Here is a 17,138-nt window from a genome sequence, read left to right on the forward strand (position 1 = left end):
TCATAGAGATTGCACACGAAGAACATACAGGGAGAAGCATGACTAAAAGTAAAATTAGACAGAACTTTTGGTTTCCCAATATGGACAGTATGGTGGAAAGAACGGTGAAAGATTGTATAACCTGTGGGTACAGTGACAAATCTAAAGTCACTTGCAAAGCACATCTCATTCCAGTGTCTGTTCCTTCCAAACCTTGGGGCAAATTGGGCTTGGGCATCATAGGTCCTTTAAACCTACTAAATGTCTCTCAACGATTCATGTTTGTGCTCGTTATTAGTACAAACAACTCTCACAATCCAACCCTATTTAACTTTTAAGTTGTCCAGTTATGAAAGATTTCGATTAACTCGGTTCAGGCTGAATTCTTTTTATCGTTTAGTAAGCTTCCCAAAAACAAAAAATTGGACAACAGCACTACCACTTTGCCTAGGTAATGATCTTTCCACCCAAGCCACAATTCACACTATCTTATTCTGTAAGTTCTATGTTGAACCCAGAAGGCTTTGGCTGATCCCGATGCCAAAAACCATGGGCCTTCGAAGATGTAGACCTGCACTCCTCTCCCTACAAGCATTGGATGAGGAGTGCAAAACGAAAGTTATAGCTAAATTCTTGAAGTTTATCGTACAACACAGGCCAAACTTAGAGTAGATTAGGAACATATTATCCTAGGACTTCTTTCCTTTTATATTATATGCTTTTTATATTGATTTTATAGGACTGTTCATGTGTATTTTATGACTTGTTATAGTCCTAAATTAATTTTATTTTTTACTGTTCCATAGATGTTTGTATTACTGAAATTCCTCGGTGTTTCAAAAATATTATCTGTACTTTTATGGTTTTGTACCAATTCAAAACTGAAAAAAGAATTATTTTTTTTGATTCATGTTTGTGCTTATTGATTATCATTCACATTGGATCTCTACTAAAATGATGTGCTCCATCGCCACATCTTCTCTGATTGAATTCCTGAAAGATATATTTTCAAAAGAAGGAATAATCAGTACCCTCGTCACTGACAACGGCGTTCAATTTACATCTGAGGTAATGACACGATTCTTAGCTAATTTAGAGTATTAATAGGGGGGTTTTACCCAGTTAAGGTTAAGGGGACCTGGGTTAGTAAGCGTGTAAAGCGAAGGGGTCCCAGTAACAGGGAGACATTAACCAAATAATTAGAAATAAGTCAAATCATCAAAGCTTTAGTCCACATTGTTTTAATTCACAATGGGACGTTATACTGAACATACACAGATTACACAATAATCAAGCATTGGTTAATTACAGTGCCCCAAAGGGTAAAAGCGGGGAGGGAAATGTGGTAGTGATGGGAGTTGGTGAGAAAAAGAGAGAAGATTCTTAGGTGACGGTACAATCAGCAATAGAAGCTTGTTTCGCACAGTTACAAATTCTGTACCAAAAACTGGACCAACAGGTTCGAATATATTATTTCAGACATATATCATACTCCAAAAGTTCAGTGAATGAAACCAATAGGGTGTGGAGTTGATAATGAAAGGCAATCAGATGTCGACGTTTCGACCCTCGTAGGCGCAGATATTGTTATAATCTTGCTGTAGGGTCTTCATCAGGACTGGAGGGTAGGGGACACGTAACCACACACGTGGTGTACACAGAACCCGATTGTGCGTGGGTTCGAGGTCAATTGAGATGAAGAGATCAAAATGTAGCCCAAAACGCTGTTCACAGTGATTCCACGGGTCTGGGGGGGTCCGTTATTACCATCAACATAATCAGGGTGCCGTAGCCAGGACACGTCCGGCAGAGATCGTGTTTGTGGCAGTCGGGCGGCAGTGCTTCAAAAGCTGCGTCGTTCACGGAGCTAATCCGGCTTGGATCTGTTCATCTCAATTGACCTCGAACCCACGCACAATCGGGTCCTGTGTACACCACGTGTGTGGTTACGTGTCCCCTACCCTCCAGTCCTGATGAAGACCCTACAGCAAGATTATAACAATATCTGCGCCTACGAGGGTCGAAACGTCGACATCTGATTGCCTTTCATTATCAACTCCACACCCTATTGGTTTCATTCACTGAACTTTTGGAGTATGATATATGTCTGAAATAATATATTCGAACCTGTTGGTCCTGTTTTTGGTACAGAATTTGTAACTGTGCGAAACAAGCTTCTATTGCTGATTGTACCGTCACCTAAGAATCTTCTCTCTTTTCCACACCAACTCCCATCACTACCACATTTCCCTCCCCGCTTTTACCCTTTGGGGCACTGTAATTAACCAATGCTTGATTATTGTGTAATCTGTGTATGTTCAGTATAACGTCCCATTGTGAATTAAAACAATGTGGACTAAAGCTTTGTTGATTTGACTTATTTCTAATTATTTGGTTAATGTCTCCCTGTTACTGGGACCCCTTCGCTTTACACTCTTAGCTAATTTAGCCTTCTTACATGTAAAATCTCCTCTTTATTGCCCAAAGGCTAATGGGCTTGTGGAAAGGGTGAACAGAATGTTAAAGAACACCATTCAAATGGCTCATCTATCGCACAAACCCATAGAAGATGCCATGGGAAGAACACTATGGTCTTATCACTCCTCTCCCAATGCCATTATAGGAGTTTTTCCATTTGTGTCTCTGAAAGGGAATCCTGGTTCTAACCTCACACCCAATTGGCTAAATGGTGTGTGTCCTGTCTGGGTTGATAGATAGTCAGTCATGGAAAAAGTTGGTCAGCATCAATCTAGTTGCAAATTAAAATATGACCAGAAGTGGGGAACCACCAACAAGCAGTGCGTTGTAGGCCAATGGGTAGTTATTAAAATACCTCATGTAGGTCGTGCCAAATCATCTTCATTCTCCAAGCCTCAGAGAATCCAAAGGCTAAATAATAATTCTGTTGTATTGGATGATGGTAGTGTATAGACCATGGACAATTTAAGTTGCTGCCCCAAAGTTTGTGTTCCTTTGCCTGCTAAAGGAGAGAACCAGGAGGACATGTTCGCTTACAGACATTTGCCCAGGGATGCCAGAACACATCGTCCCCCGCGATGGCAAGAGGACTTTGTAATGTAATATGATCAGTTGTAGAGTTCTTTTTTCTCCTTTCATTTTCCAATGTAGCTTTTCTTTCCCCCTTCAAACTGAGGTGTGTTGTAATATTTGCATGTATCCTATATTGTACATTGTTTACACTTGGTATCTTTCTGTTTCTCCTCCCCCCGCCTCCCCTCACCCATGGTATGTCCCTACCTTAGAATGTGGAAGAGAAGCTCACCTTAGAATGTTGGTGGGTCTCAGTGTCCAGCTGGTGCCTGTCCAGCTGGTGCCTGAGTATCTGGTTGAATATACGTCTTCTCTTCATCATCCTCTGTTACGAGTTTGTTTCATTCAGTAATATTAACAGCAAAGTGTGTTGAGCACATTTTGAGTGTTGTGAAAGAGTTGCAAGGAGATGTCAGTAGAAAGGGTGAAGTCAGTGTAGTGGAAAAAAACTGCACAATTTAAAGGAAATTGCTCATGATGTGTTCAGACGGGGCACATGGCTAATTGATAAGAATGCCCTGCCAATTAAGCTGTTTGCAAAATGTGTGGCAGATTTGGACACTTTTGAAATGCTGCAGGAGTGAGAACAAAGTGGGCAGCTCAGTATGATAAGTATTTGAGAAATCCATTTTCCAAGTTGATGGCATAAGGATATCTATTCCATGTGCTAGTTAGACTTGATGTTTGATTCTTGTTCAAGGTAAAATTTTATTCTTGAGTATATTCTTTTTTTTTCAAATCTTTTTTTAGGGCATCAGACATAGATATACAATATAACATAGCATGAAAAAAGAAAAGAATAAAAGACTATATCCAAAACCCCTTTTAACATTATTTACACCACCCTCCCCCTACCCCCGTGGATCCCCTCAGAAAAAAGAGGAAAAAATATAATAAGGAAAAACAAAAAGGATCATACTTCCAATCAAACTGAGAATTCATCCTGGTTTATCCATTTAGTTAAAGATCCCCAGATCTTTTCTCCTTCCCTCCTAGCGCTATTTCCTCTTCTCCTTAACACAGAAAACTCCCAATGATGCACAAATAATAATTTACTAAGACAAACATGTATCAACGGAGGAGTCGGGTCGAGCCATACCGTGGCTAGACAGAGCCGCAATACAGCCATTGCTACAAAGACCATTTTACCATTTGCTTCCTCCATATCTTGGTTGGAGATCCCTAACATTATAACCTGAGGGGTCAATACAACTGAATATCCCAAAATGTGTTCTAAGCGCTGTTTAATTTTGGCTATCAGTTGGAGAAAACTAGAGCAGATGGCCAACATATGCGTACTGTCCGCAGCAAGCCAATAACAACGTGGACAATTTATCCCGGAGGTCCCCCCCATCTATAGATACAAGCAGGGGTTATGTATAGATTGCACTAGGTCTTGAAGCATTGTACCTGCAAATTTGTAGAGATACACGTCGTTTGACTATACAGAAGGGAATCTTCACACTCTCCCGCCCTGCATGCAAAATCGTTTGCCACCTGTCAAAATGTTTAGCTAAATCGTCACCCCTATTCTCATTTACCAATTTATAAAGAAGATGTTGTTGATTGACCCCATTGATCAAATCAAGTAACGGGATACGCACCCAAGTAACGGATCTTTTACAAAGGAAGTCACTGATCTGCAAATATTTGAAAAAAATGCTTGTTCTCGATCCCAAATGTCTCTTTAGTAGCCTCGAAGGACATTATTCTGGTGTCAGATATAAGATCCCCTATACACTGAACCCCTTTATCCAACCATTCTTTAAAAAATGTGTCAAGAAATATTTCTGGAAGTAGGGTATTCCTTACAAAGGGTGAATATAAATGTACCCTCCTGATTCCAAACATTTTTCGAACAGCAGTCCAGACCCTATAGGCACTTAACAAAACCTTAAATGTGACCCTTTTAAAATAATCAAAATCTATATGGCGCAAAAAAAGTCCCCTAGCCTCTACCCTATAAATTAAATGATAGATCGATATATCTTAACTACCCACGATTCCCCCATTCAATAATTCCCCTATCTGTTTCAGAGTAGGCCATTCATGAGTATATTCAAGAAATATTTTGAAGAACATGTCTTACTTAATTAAATTGATTTCAGGCCAGAAGGATATGGTAGCATTCCATTTCCATGCCTGATTATTTTAATGCACTAATCAAATATAAGAAAAAGTTAACATAAGGTAAAATATATGTGGCTGTGAAGTGAATAAAATTTTGGGTTGTCACATCCTAGACATCTTGGAGTGTTATTAAATCCTAATGCTGTACTACAGACATGTGTTTAAGTAAAATGTAATGTGTTTCTAGAAAGATTTCCTAAGGTATTTAATTCTGCTTTGGGTTGTTTGTGTGGTTATGTTCACAAATGAAACCAAACCAGTGGTGGCCAAAGTAAGGAAGATACCCTTCAATATGCAGGGAGTGGTAAAAAGATGTACTGAAAAGGTTATGCACTGAGGGTATTATAGTCCATGTGAGGCAACATAATGATTGGCACTCCATCCAAGTCAAGGTATTTGCTAACTTTCGTTTTGGCATCATCAACCACCAGATCAGGCTAAAAGACATTTCACAAAATCTGACGGCATTCCTAACACCTTTGGGCTATATACGCTTTTGCGGATACTGTTCAGCAGCTGCGGTATTTCAAAAAGTGATGGTAAATATTGTGAATGACACAAAAAGTGTCAGGTGTTTTCAAGATGATTTACTAACTTTTGGAAAGAGCTCAAAATGAAAACAACCTCAGAGTGGCAAAAGTATTAGATGTTTTGCAATGTGCCAGTCTAACCCTTAGAAAGGACAAATCCGAATTTGGGAGCGAGGACATCACCTATATTGGACATTCCGTCACACAGAATGGGGTGAAAAAAATAAAAAGGATTTGATCAATACCATTTGTGCAATAAAAAGGTATGAAAATCACGATCAAGTGCATTATTCTTAATGTGAGTGATAGGTCTGTACTGTGGAGGAGTTTATGTAAAAGGATTGTACATTTTGCCTGGTCTGATAAATGTGAGTAAGAATTTGTTCAACTCAAAATGGAGCTGCAGGGTGCTCTGAACTTAAAAGATTTTATGCAAAGTACAGAAACATTCCTAATTACTAATGACAGTGGGGAAGGGCTGGGGCAATTTTACAACAAAGACATCGGGGCAAAAACATCTAATTTCATGTGCCTCAAGAATGTTGTAAGGAGAAGAGTTGATCTTTCCTATTATCAGAAGAAGATGCTAACAGTAAGTTGGGCAGTTAAAAAAGTCAAAGTCTGTGGAGGTTTGTTTTTATAATGACATTTGATGGCAAGCAATTCTAATAAGGAAAGATCTTGACTCTGTGTTATCTTGCATTAGGAAATGGATAGCAGATCTCCCTAACACATGTATAAAGGTGAATACATACAAGGATCTTGCAACAATTTTGCAGATTGTTTGTGTAGACTTTGTGGAAAGGAAGACGTGCTGCATGAGTAATAAGATAATAAATATGACTGAAGCCATCAAAGAAGTGGAATGGAATGAAGATGTAGAAGATGAGCTACTTAAAATTTGTAGAACATATTTGACAAAAGAGTAGCTTAGTAAAAAAGCCTTTAATCCTTCTGTAGAGCCGTTTTGAGAGGTTAAGGAGGAATTAGCAGAGAATGATGGTATTCTATTTCATGACACATGATTGGTAGTACACAATTCTCTTAAGAACAGGGTGGTTGACATAATACTTGAAGGACGTCCTGGGAGCATGAAAACTAAAGAATGGATGGACAGGATTTGGTTTGAAGACAGAGCCAGAAGTTATATACTGGTCAGTTGAGAGTCAATGATCAATGAATGAAGCTGCATTAAAGTAATTCTGCATATGTTAGTCATCCTTATCACACTTTTGTTCTTCAACAAAGTTTACAACAAACTCTTTGTGTCCTTCCTAGCCAATGTTGATTCATTCACATAGAATGGTGGGCCATCATCTTCATCTGTCCTTGTTGTTAAACTGCTGAAACAAAGACTCCTCCTTGAGTGCTTGCCTATTCATTCACAGAGCCTCACTAGCCCCAAGCCTTCACTAGCCCTACTAGCCTTCAAAAATCAAGTCTTCTTACCAACATCTGCAATGCAAAGGTAATTGATTTGGGAATTCCATACTGAAACTCAATAACATGAATCACATTAATGTGCAGATATTAGCATGCATGCATTAATCATATGACTGCTTGAAGAACAAACACAGGTGCAAACAACCTGACTGCAAAGACCCACATGAGACCTTTATGGTGTCACCAAAACACATGAAATTCTTGTGTGCCCGAACATTCTGCAGATTTATAAGATAATAACTAGCTGAGTGACTGCAAGTCTGGATTGCCTCCTTGTTACAGAGCAAATTCTCCTGTACTGAACATCAGAGAAGAGTCCCTCACACCCCACCCACTTTCAACATTGCTGATCTTCAGTTACCATTAGCAACAGATGAACAAAGGTCTCTACGGTAGGATTATAATGATCAATTCTTGAAAAAGGGCTGTTGAAACAGGTCTTTTAATGATCAAAATGTTACAAAATAGTTTTTTGTACATAGGTGACATTGGGTTGCAGACAAAAAACATCCTCTGATTTCAAGTGAAAGTGATACAAGTGTGCAATATGTATATTTCAAAATGTACCAATTGTGTGCACCCTGTATTACTGTAATAATAATGCTTTACCAGGTCTGCACACTTTAGGTCAATGGTGTTTCACATTGATCCACAATAAATGTGGGATCATTCTCAGGACTTGGTATATAGTTTGCCCGGGAGAAAGGCAAGCTAAATCCACATACATTATGTACAGTTCTCTTTGGATGAAGAATACAAGTTTGTCACCATAGAGGAAAAAGTATAACAGCAGGTCCCAAAACTCCTCAAAGGGATTAGCAGATCCCTGAGCGTAGGGCTTCACCCAGAATACCAGAGTATGGGTACACTAAATAGGTATCAGCCATGTGGTGCACTCGCTGTGATTCAGCCATCATTCCTCCTGGTTTTGTCTTTGTGCTTCCCCAAGTCCCCTCAGAGCTAGATTATTGCACCATAGCCTATGAGAGACTGCTAATAGAAATGCATAACAGCTTGTCCACTGTCACCTGACATTCCGGATTTTTGGTCTCAGATGTCAGAATCATATCACCACTGAGCTCTCTCCTTATAAATGAAACTTTGGAATTCCACTGCTGGGTACTTAAGGTACTCTAATGTCTTATAGGGCTATCTCTGTTGTGGTCTTGAAATCTACATTCTGCATTCTGCAGCACACATAGGAGGAGGAAAAAGCCTCTTGTGAAAAAAAATCAGCCCCTCACAGCACACACCCTTGCAGCATGGTGAAAAGTTGCCTGCATTGATGCACAGCAGCCCATTGTGCTCCAGCAATGGTGAAAATGACAGGAATGTGCTGTATCTCATAGATACAGTACATTTCTGCCCTTTTGCTGTAGGGCAGCACAGCAGGAAGGCCTGCGGCTATGCCCCAGGCAGAAACTCATAAATGAGGCCCAGGGTTATTAGTGTGAGGAGTGAGAGCTCTGCTCAAGTAATAAACATGGTCCTTGTAGGGAGAACCACAAAAGGTATTAAATAAACCTATGCTTAATGCTCTGGTAACTTGGCACAAAATCAGTCATGCTTAATTTAACCCCTTCCCTGAAGGGGCAATTCTCCCACGGTGCGGGAGGGGCAGGGCGATGAGCGCGGCGCCGCAGTGCTCGTGACAAGACCAGCTCGTCATGGTGAAGTTGTGCTCATGGCGAGCTGGTCTCCTCCCGACCCTTGCCACTGATTAATTTAGCCGAACAGGCAGGGAATTAACCGCGCGTGGGCAGAGTGCCACCGTTATGACAAGACCAGCTCGTCATGAGTACAGCACCACCGTGACTCATGATGAGCTGGTCTCATCACAAGCACCGAAGGGGTTAAAGGCAATGTCTAAAGTATTTAATCAACACTCAATCAGTAATAAAATGAAAGCATAACACAAATAAAATCCCAAACTAATTCAGAATAATGTATTTAATATTAATAAATAAAATGACACCAGAACCACAAAAATCTATTTAGTAGAACTGGAGATATGAATTTTAAATTTTCAAGTCAAAATAGCTCCAAAGAGCACAACTCAAATTTGTATGTGAGAAAATAGGCAGTACTTAGGAAGTTATATCGACCCAACTTTCAGAATCTCCACCAAAACACAACCATTATTTTTTTGCATTTCTTGTCCTGTGTGACTGTAAGCCTTCCCAGGTGCGCTACTCAAATTATGGAAGTCAGGCTCCCTTTTCAGGAGCACCAAGATCACTTCTAAATTTCACGCTGTGGAAATGATCCACCACTCATTCTCTCCCAACAGAAGGTGTCACATGGGTTGGGTTTCCCTTTGCACTGTGTTATGTTAGCATGAGCTTGTTACAAGTTTAAACGCCATTTTCCTTTTCTGCAGCCTCTGCACACAAAACATTTTGTTATTAAAGTTTTTCGCCTAGTTGAACATTTTGCTTTACACGAGAATAATATGTTTGTTTATAATATCAGCCTTGCTTGGTAAGCTATGTCTGTACAGTGAGAACCGAGGCCTTCAAGGACATTTCAACACAGCACTCGTTGTTCAGTTTAATCAGCGCACTGGCTAGACATAATATATATGCAGCTGTGGCCAACTTTGGCTTTTACGCGTGATTAATAATGCACTGCTCAGAACATGTGTTAAACACTTGATGAATATTTCGCATGACTGAGAGTTGATGCAGGAGGTGATGTGATCCATTTCTGCTGAAACCTGAGGTATGGGCCCGCCCTTCTATACCCAAAGAGATCTTCTGTTATATAGTATAATATACTAGCATGGGAGGGTAAACTGAGGTTCTATTTAGACCTTTTTCCGTTAGCATTTTAACATGCTTTCTCCCTTTGTATTTTATGGAATTGTAACTATGCTGTTGACTTTGTTCCTTATAATATGTTTGCTTGTATTAGCTAAGATACTGCGCTTGAGAACACTGCAATAGGAATAAACATTTCAAACCTGCACGTGTCCTCATTAACTCCTCGTTCTGGATTGGTATGTTAGTATAACGAAAGAGTGTTCATGTGTTCCACGTTACCTGAGGTGTTCTAAGTCTGTGTTCTGGGTTGTCTAAATCATTGGGGGTTACTAAGCACCAATGAGATACTGATTGCTAGTCTGGTAGGGGATTTTGGATACTAAGGTGAATTTTGGCACACCCTAATTCACTGAGGTTCCGAGTTTCTATGCACAGTTCTGTATAGGAGCAGAAATCCCTGCTACAAAGGAGAGTGTCAATATCATTAATGAATTAACCCCTAACAAGGATGATAGCTCAAAAACGAAAAAATTAGTGATATCATGGCCAGAAGTCATAAACTTTACCATCTTTTGGCCACCTTACACCCTGCCCCAAAAACCCTGTCTAATTCCAATATTCAATCAGGTCTCACTTGCTGCACCTATGGACACATGCCAAATCAGATTATCCACTGTATCCAATCTTCATGTGCTTCCTTCCTACACCTAAAGATATTTTCGCTCCCTCCCCTCTAAAGATTTTAAATAAGTTTCTTATGTTGGATTGTGTTTCTAACCCATTCAAGACTGGCACTGTAATCCCAGTTTTGAAAAAGCCTGGATTGGACCCATCAAATTCTCTTGATTATCAGCCTATCACTTTGCTTCCGGCAACAGCCTAAATCCTACAATCACATGTAGCTAGGAAGTTCATGGTCCTTCCTGAAATCCAATGACATTTTTGATGAGGCTCAAGTGGGTTTTTATTCCAACCATAGAAAAAAAACTGTACCATTCGCAGTATTAGTTGATATTTACATGGCTGCAGAAATCGGCAATGTCAATTCATTAATTTTATCAGACCGTTCTGCATCATTTGAAATTGTCAGCAATAAACTTCTTCTAAGTGAACTCCAGGAAACAGACATTTACAGTAGAGGATTGGATTGATTTATCCCTCATATGTCTGAGAAATACCATCAAGGTCCTCCGAGCCTTACCAAGGTCCTATTCTCTATTTGTTTGCTCTATATGATTTACCACTTCCATCCATCATTCATTTCTTAGGGTTTTCATTATGCTACTCATTAAAATGCTGACTATCATCCATGAAAAAATGTAAGGAAACCAATTGACTTAAACTGAATATGGAAAAAATTGAGACATTGATGAATGGGGAAGGCATCTATTTTGGCATGCTGATGTATGGCTGTTATACTTTGATTCCTAACAAGGAATTAAGGGGCAGATGTATCAAGATTCCATTTTGCGATTCCTAAATAGCGATTTTTAAGGAATCGCTATTTAGAATTCGCAAAATGGAATGTATGAAAAAATCGCTATTTTTTTTGCGATTCCTTAATCTTCCTTATTTGCGAATTCGCATTTTGCGAATTCGCAAATAAGGAATAATTTCCAATGCATTCCTATGGGCCAGGAGTCACATAGGAATGATTGTGAAGTAATTCTCAAATTGCGAATTCGCAATTTGCTAATCGCAATTTGAGAATTATTTCAAGGGTGCAGGGTTGTCTCATGGACACCCTGCTGCACCCCTGAAACTTACATGTGTGTGCATATGGCGCACATACATGCCCTATGGGCATGTATGTGTGTCACATGCCACCTTCAAAATTGCCAAATTGTGAATTTTTAAAGGATTTCGCAAATTAACACCAACCTCAAGTTGGTGTTAATTTGCGATTTCTTAACCTGAATTCGCATTTTTAAAAAGCTTCATACATGGCATTTAAGGAATCGCAAAATTGCGATTCCTTAAATGCTTAAGCAAAATAAGGAATCACAATTTTTTGCGATTCCTATTTTGCTAATTTTACATACATGCCAAAAGATGCAAAATGTCCGTTTGTGATTCGTTAAGGCCGGAATTCTGCGAATTTCGCCCTTAACGAATCGCAAAAGGCTAGATACATCTAGGCCAATAAGCTCAGTAAAAAATAATGTAGTTAAATTTGACTCTTCCCCATGTGAAGAGCCAGGTATCTTCAGTTCCATCAGCCTGCACATTTCAGGTGAGAAAACCTTGTTCGGTGCTTCTTTGTGGGGTTTCCCAACTACAGTTAATATTGTGCATTTTTCAGGCCCACCTTCATAGCTGTGCCTTTCCTCTCATGGCCCTGTCACACTGAATTGTCTTGCTCCAACCACTCAGACTGAACTCTTCTATTTTTCAGTTTAGAAAAGTGCTAAAACATTACTATTTGCCAAGTAACTCCCATATTTCATTGGTTTTATCACCTTTATAAAGCCAGGTAAAGTCCTAGTATTTAGGCCAAAATATCTTCTGTGTGATAGTGCACTTTCAAAGAATTATTAGCATATGCCATTAACATAACATCAGTGTTCGTTCTTACAGAATGTCTGAGAATACTCTCTGATTAAAAGGCTTCTGTCAACATCTTACTGTCAAAAAGCAGTCTTCTAGTCAGGAGGCCCTCTATGATGCAATCTGTTTTTACCCTCACAAATAGCCCATCCTAGGTAAGTTTTCAGCTATTTCCCTATAACAGTCCTCCTGTCTTTAGATATGGGTGTATTGTATCCTGGCAGCACACTTCTTCACATGTGATTGAAAGGCTAATTTCTGCCACTGAAGGGAAAGGGAAGAAGCAAAAAAAATTGGTGTAATCACAGCTAGTTTTCCAGGTACAACAAAGTATAATTTTTAAAGGGTACCTTTCCTCTACAGATACAACATTCTACTATCAACAGTGAACCTAATGTCTCAATTAGTAAAGATAATTTTTGAGCAAGTTTGTTACGTTTTCCTGCCATTTAAAAAAAAGTCTTTTATCACAACCAGAACTTTCCATAGGAACGTGCTGCTTTACCTATACTGTGACAAAAATCATTTCCTAGTTATTCACTTACAATTAAGATATTGCCCGCAGACCTGGTCACTAGATTTACTAACAATATCGCGGGTGAAGTCATCAAACTCTACAGCAAAAAAGGGGTGCTTTAACTCAGTCTGTACCAAAGTGAAAACAGCCCTCGCAAATGCCTTTAAAACTCTCCCCAGAGATTTCCTCAAGATCCGCTCACTACGCAATGAGTACAAACTAGCCAGGAGAGTGAGAGAGAATGATATCATGGCACAAGTTTGGGAAGACCTTGAGCAAGCAGCCACCTCCGGCAGCAATAAAGACTTTTGGGAAGTTGTAAATTCCCCTTATTTTAAAGAAATTAGTGACCCCGTATTAGATGTGCATGTAGATGAAGAGGCATGGGTGAGACATTTTGAAGGAATTTTTGGGCTATCAACTCCTTCACCTACATTAGTATGCTCCCCAGAAAATTCACCTCAGGAATGACTAACCTTCACTGTATCTGAGGTCCAAAAGACATTAGTATCCTTCCTGTACCGCCGGTAAGGCTCCGGGGCCGGACGGTGTACCAATTGACTTCTTCCAATACGATTATGATATGTGGGCCCCCATACTTGCAAACATTTTTAACAGCATTCTGATAGTAGGTCCACCTCCTTCATGGAACCAGAACGTAATTGTCTCAATCTATAAAAAAGGGGATAGGGGCTCTTCGAACAATTACCGCCCTATCTCTCACCTAGATATCACCGCCAAACTAATGGGGTGAGTTTTACTGGCCAGATTGGAGGATTGGGTAGAAGCGCATAATATAATCATGAAGGCACAATATCGGTTGCGTAGAGGTATGGGGACAGTTGACCAGTGCCTAAACCCCTCCCTATTATATCAAACAACAGAAGAATAACTAAGTGGACTATTAGCCTAGATAGAAAAATTATTTTGTTACCAAAAAAGCCCACACCCAAATGAAAAATAGGTGAAATCAGTCAGCGACACTGTGAAAATAAACCCTCTAGCACCAACAAAGTCGGTGACTGGCTTCATAATTGGGTTCTTTTTTTGTAGGCAGGTGAATTAGTGCCCAAGTGTGAATTATAGTGATTTAAAAGAAGATGCAACTGTTCCCTGATTAGATTTTTAATAAAGGGACAGTTCACCTTCAGTAAAAAACAAAGTGAAAAAGGACAACTAATGGTTGGGTTAATTTGAACCAAAGTGTCCTACATAAATAAAGTGGTCAACATTTTTCTGCTTTCATGAACTCGTTGCGCTCAGCATTCGTCAGGACCATTCACTACCCAACTCAGGTCTGCACACCCTGAAGTGCAGAGACCTCGTTGGGTTTGATTTATACAAACTCACGGAATTCCCTTGGAGAAAACTCCTTCAAAATCGGTATCTTCGGGGAGGAGCCAAGCTCGCGACCGTGATGGCCACACTGTAGCTCGGCTCCGCCAACTTTCCTGCCTGAACGCATATCCTGACCTTCATCCTGCCCCAAGGAGACACACTCGGGAAGAAATGGGAAGGTGAAACACTGCTCACACTTACCGTCTGTCCCGGGGGCTTCTGTGTGCCGCGGATCTGGAGTTGTGCCCTCGCTTGTTCCGGGGCCTCCGTGGCGTGCAGGCCGGGGACTCGCCTGTGACGGTCGGCCGGAGTGGGGTGTCGGCGCCAGCCCCTGGTGGAGGAGAGGAGTCGGCTGAAGAGGCCGTTGTGCGGTTGTACCGGTGGCGACTGACCGGGCCCGGTCTGGCGGCCTGGGGGCCCTGTGGCAGGGCATGGCCCGCCTCGGACGGGGGTAGACCGTGCAGGAGGCTTGTCCCCCCTCTGTTGCCTTGTCCGGCCATCTTGAAGCCCTTCGCCCGGATTCGGCGGGCGGCGTCCATGGGACGGTGGCGCCGGCGGCCCCTGTTTTTGGTGGCCCTTCTTTCTGCACCAAGATTGCCATTACTGGGGCTCGAGGGGACTCCAGCGGTGGGCCTTGCTTGAGAGCCCTCTCTAGAATTTGAGGCGCGGAGAGTCACGGCTGCACTTGCAAGATGGCGGCCAGCGCCCTGAGTACTGGATCTGCTTGGGGCGGCGAACCTGGGTTGCTGAAATACACGATGGCCGAGACCTGTGGGCGTGAGGCCACGATTGGTGATGTCCTTGCCGCCCTATGTTCTTTACGTGCAGCCATGGCCTTCGACGCTGTTGTGCAAGATAGCGGTTCTGCCGTCATGTCTGTTGGACCGTCCCCCATGAACGCGGCTCGACTCATAGTGTGTGCTGCTTTGCCCCCCTCGACTGCTGCCGAAGAGTGCTGTCACTGTGCATTTACAAGACTGTATGTCTGAGGCCCCGAATCTCCAGGAAGCTTTGATTGTGGCGGGCATTGGCGGGGGCCCCACGTCGGGGCCCGTCCATGCCAGTCTGACTGGGGAGCTCGGCGGATGTTCCATTCGAACTGCTTTGGTGAGGTCCCGCTGCTGCCTTGCGGGGGAGACCTCGCTTTTTTGGGCGGCGGGACCGCACCCAGACTGTTTGCTGCTCCTGATGTTGCTATTTGAAAGTCTGGTCTGCCGCAGCCATTGCTTGCTTTGCCGTTTGAGACTGGGGTCCTCTGGTTTACACCCTTGGCCTGACTTGTTTCGATCCTGTGTACAATCCATGCCGAACTATTTGTTGCCTACTACTCTATTAGGCATTAAAGCTATGATCAGGAGAGGACAGGGGTGAGCCAGACTTGCCTCGGCGGACTACTGGTTAACGGATGGAGATGAGGACTGCCCGCAGGTGTGGCAATATGGCCGATTCCTTTTCCTGTTCCTGATATTTGAGGTTGTGTCGATCTCGCTTTGATGTGGGTTTCAGTTGTGTGAAGGCGGGGGGTAGGAGCCGAATGATTTGATTGCAGATCTCCTCTCCCACTGGATCCCTTCCCCCCCCCTTTTTCCTTTGTCTGTTGTGTTTTCTTTTCTCACTTTCTGATCTTTCTACATTTTGGGTTCCAATTAGGGCGACAGGCACGCTGCTGGGGGGGGTAGGCCGTAGCCTTCTGCAGGGGTGCAGGGTGGGGTGGGAGGGATGGTGTTTCTTTATTGTTCGTTTTTCTTTCAGTTCTATGGCTCTTTTGTATCCCTTTATCGGGACGCTGTGTATGTGCGTGTCCTCCGTGGAGTGTTAGCTGGTAGGGAAATGGATGACTTCCCTGCTTACACGATATTGATTGCACATATATTATGTCTTACACGCCTTGACCCCGATAGCGGGTCTTTCAGTCCTGCGTACTTTATTCGCCGTGGGGCGCGTGCAGTGGCGCTGCGTTCTTTCTTTCCCTCTTTCTAATACTCTTTACTCTACCCCTCCCCCCTTTTTCTCTTTATTTGGGTTAGTATAGTGGATGACTATCTTTACGTTCCTGTTCTGATTCCTCTGATATGTATCAGCACGCATTTAGGTGGTGACGGGTGTGTGATGGGCCGCGGTGTGAACTGTTCTGAAGCGGGGCGTCTATAAGTTGCTTCCTGTCAATCGCTGCTGTTATTCCCTTTTCTCAATGCCCCTCTGTTTTGATGCTTTACAAGCTGCCCGCCACGGGAATTCAGATGTCAAAAGTTGCAACTGTTCCTGCTATACTTCCTATTATACTATAAAATTAACCTTCTTCAATCCTGCTTCCAGCGGTTATATTCAGCCCTTTAATGTTTGATCGCTTGCCTGTAAAACACTGGGCGATTGCCGGGGAACTTCAATATTGACTCATGTGCGTTCATAATGTGTCGTGACCGGCCTGATTGGTTGTAGGCCCGTATATGTATGCTTCCATTTGCACAAAAAAGATTTAAAAAAAAAAAAAAACATCGGTATCTTCTATCTGAAAGATACAAACATTATTCCAACATAACATTTATCATAGTTCACGTGTGAAACTTCACGCATAACAAACCAAGTGTCTGGATATTCTGCCACCAGTCAATTATTTCAGAAGAAAGACTTGGTGATAGAGTGTCACGCAACAGATTCCACCAAAAAGCCTTAACCATAGATTACTCGTTTTAAGAGGGAGAGTACTCTTTATAACCCTCACAAACTTTTTTTAGAGGCATTCCAATCCCAAACGAACACGCTGCCTGCTCGGGATTGAGACACACCGTTACGTATGTCGGTCCACCAATTATGTAAAGCTAGCTGTATTTCAGCGCTCTA

The sequence above is a fragment of the Lissotriton vulgaris genome, chromosome 3_1 (assembly GCF_964263255.1).
Source record: "Lissotriton vulgaris chromosome 3_1, aLisVul1.2, whole genome shotgun sequence".
Taxonomy (NCBI): domain Eukaryota; kingdom Metazoa; phylum Chordata; class Amphibia; order Caudata; family Salamandridae; genus Lissotriton; species Lissotriton vulgaris.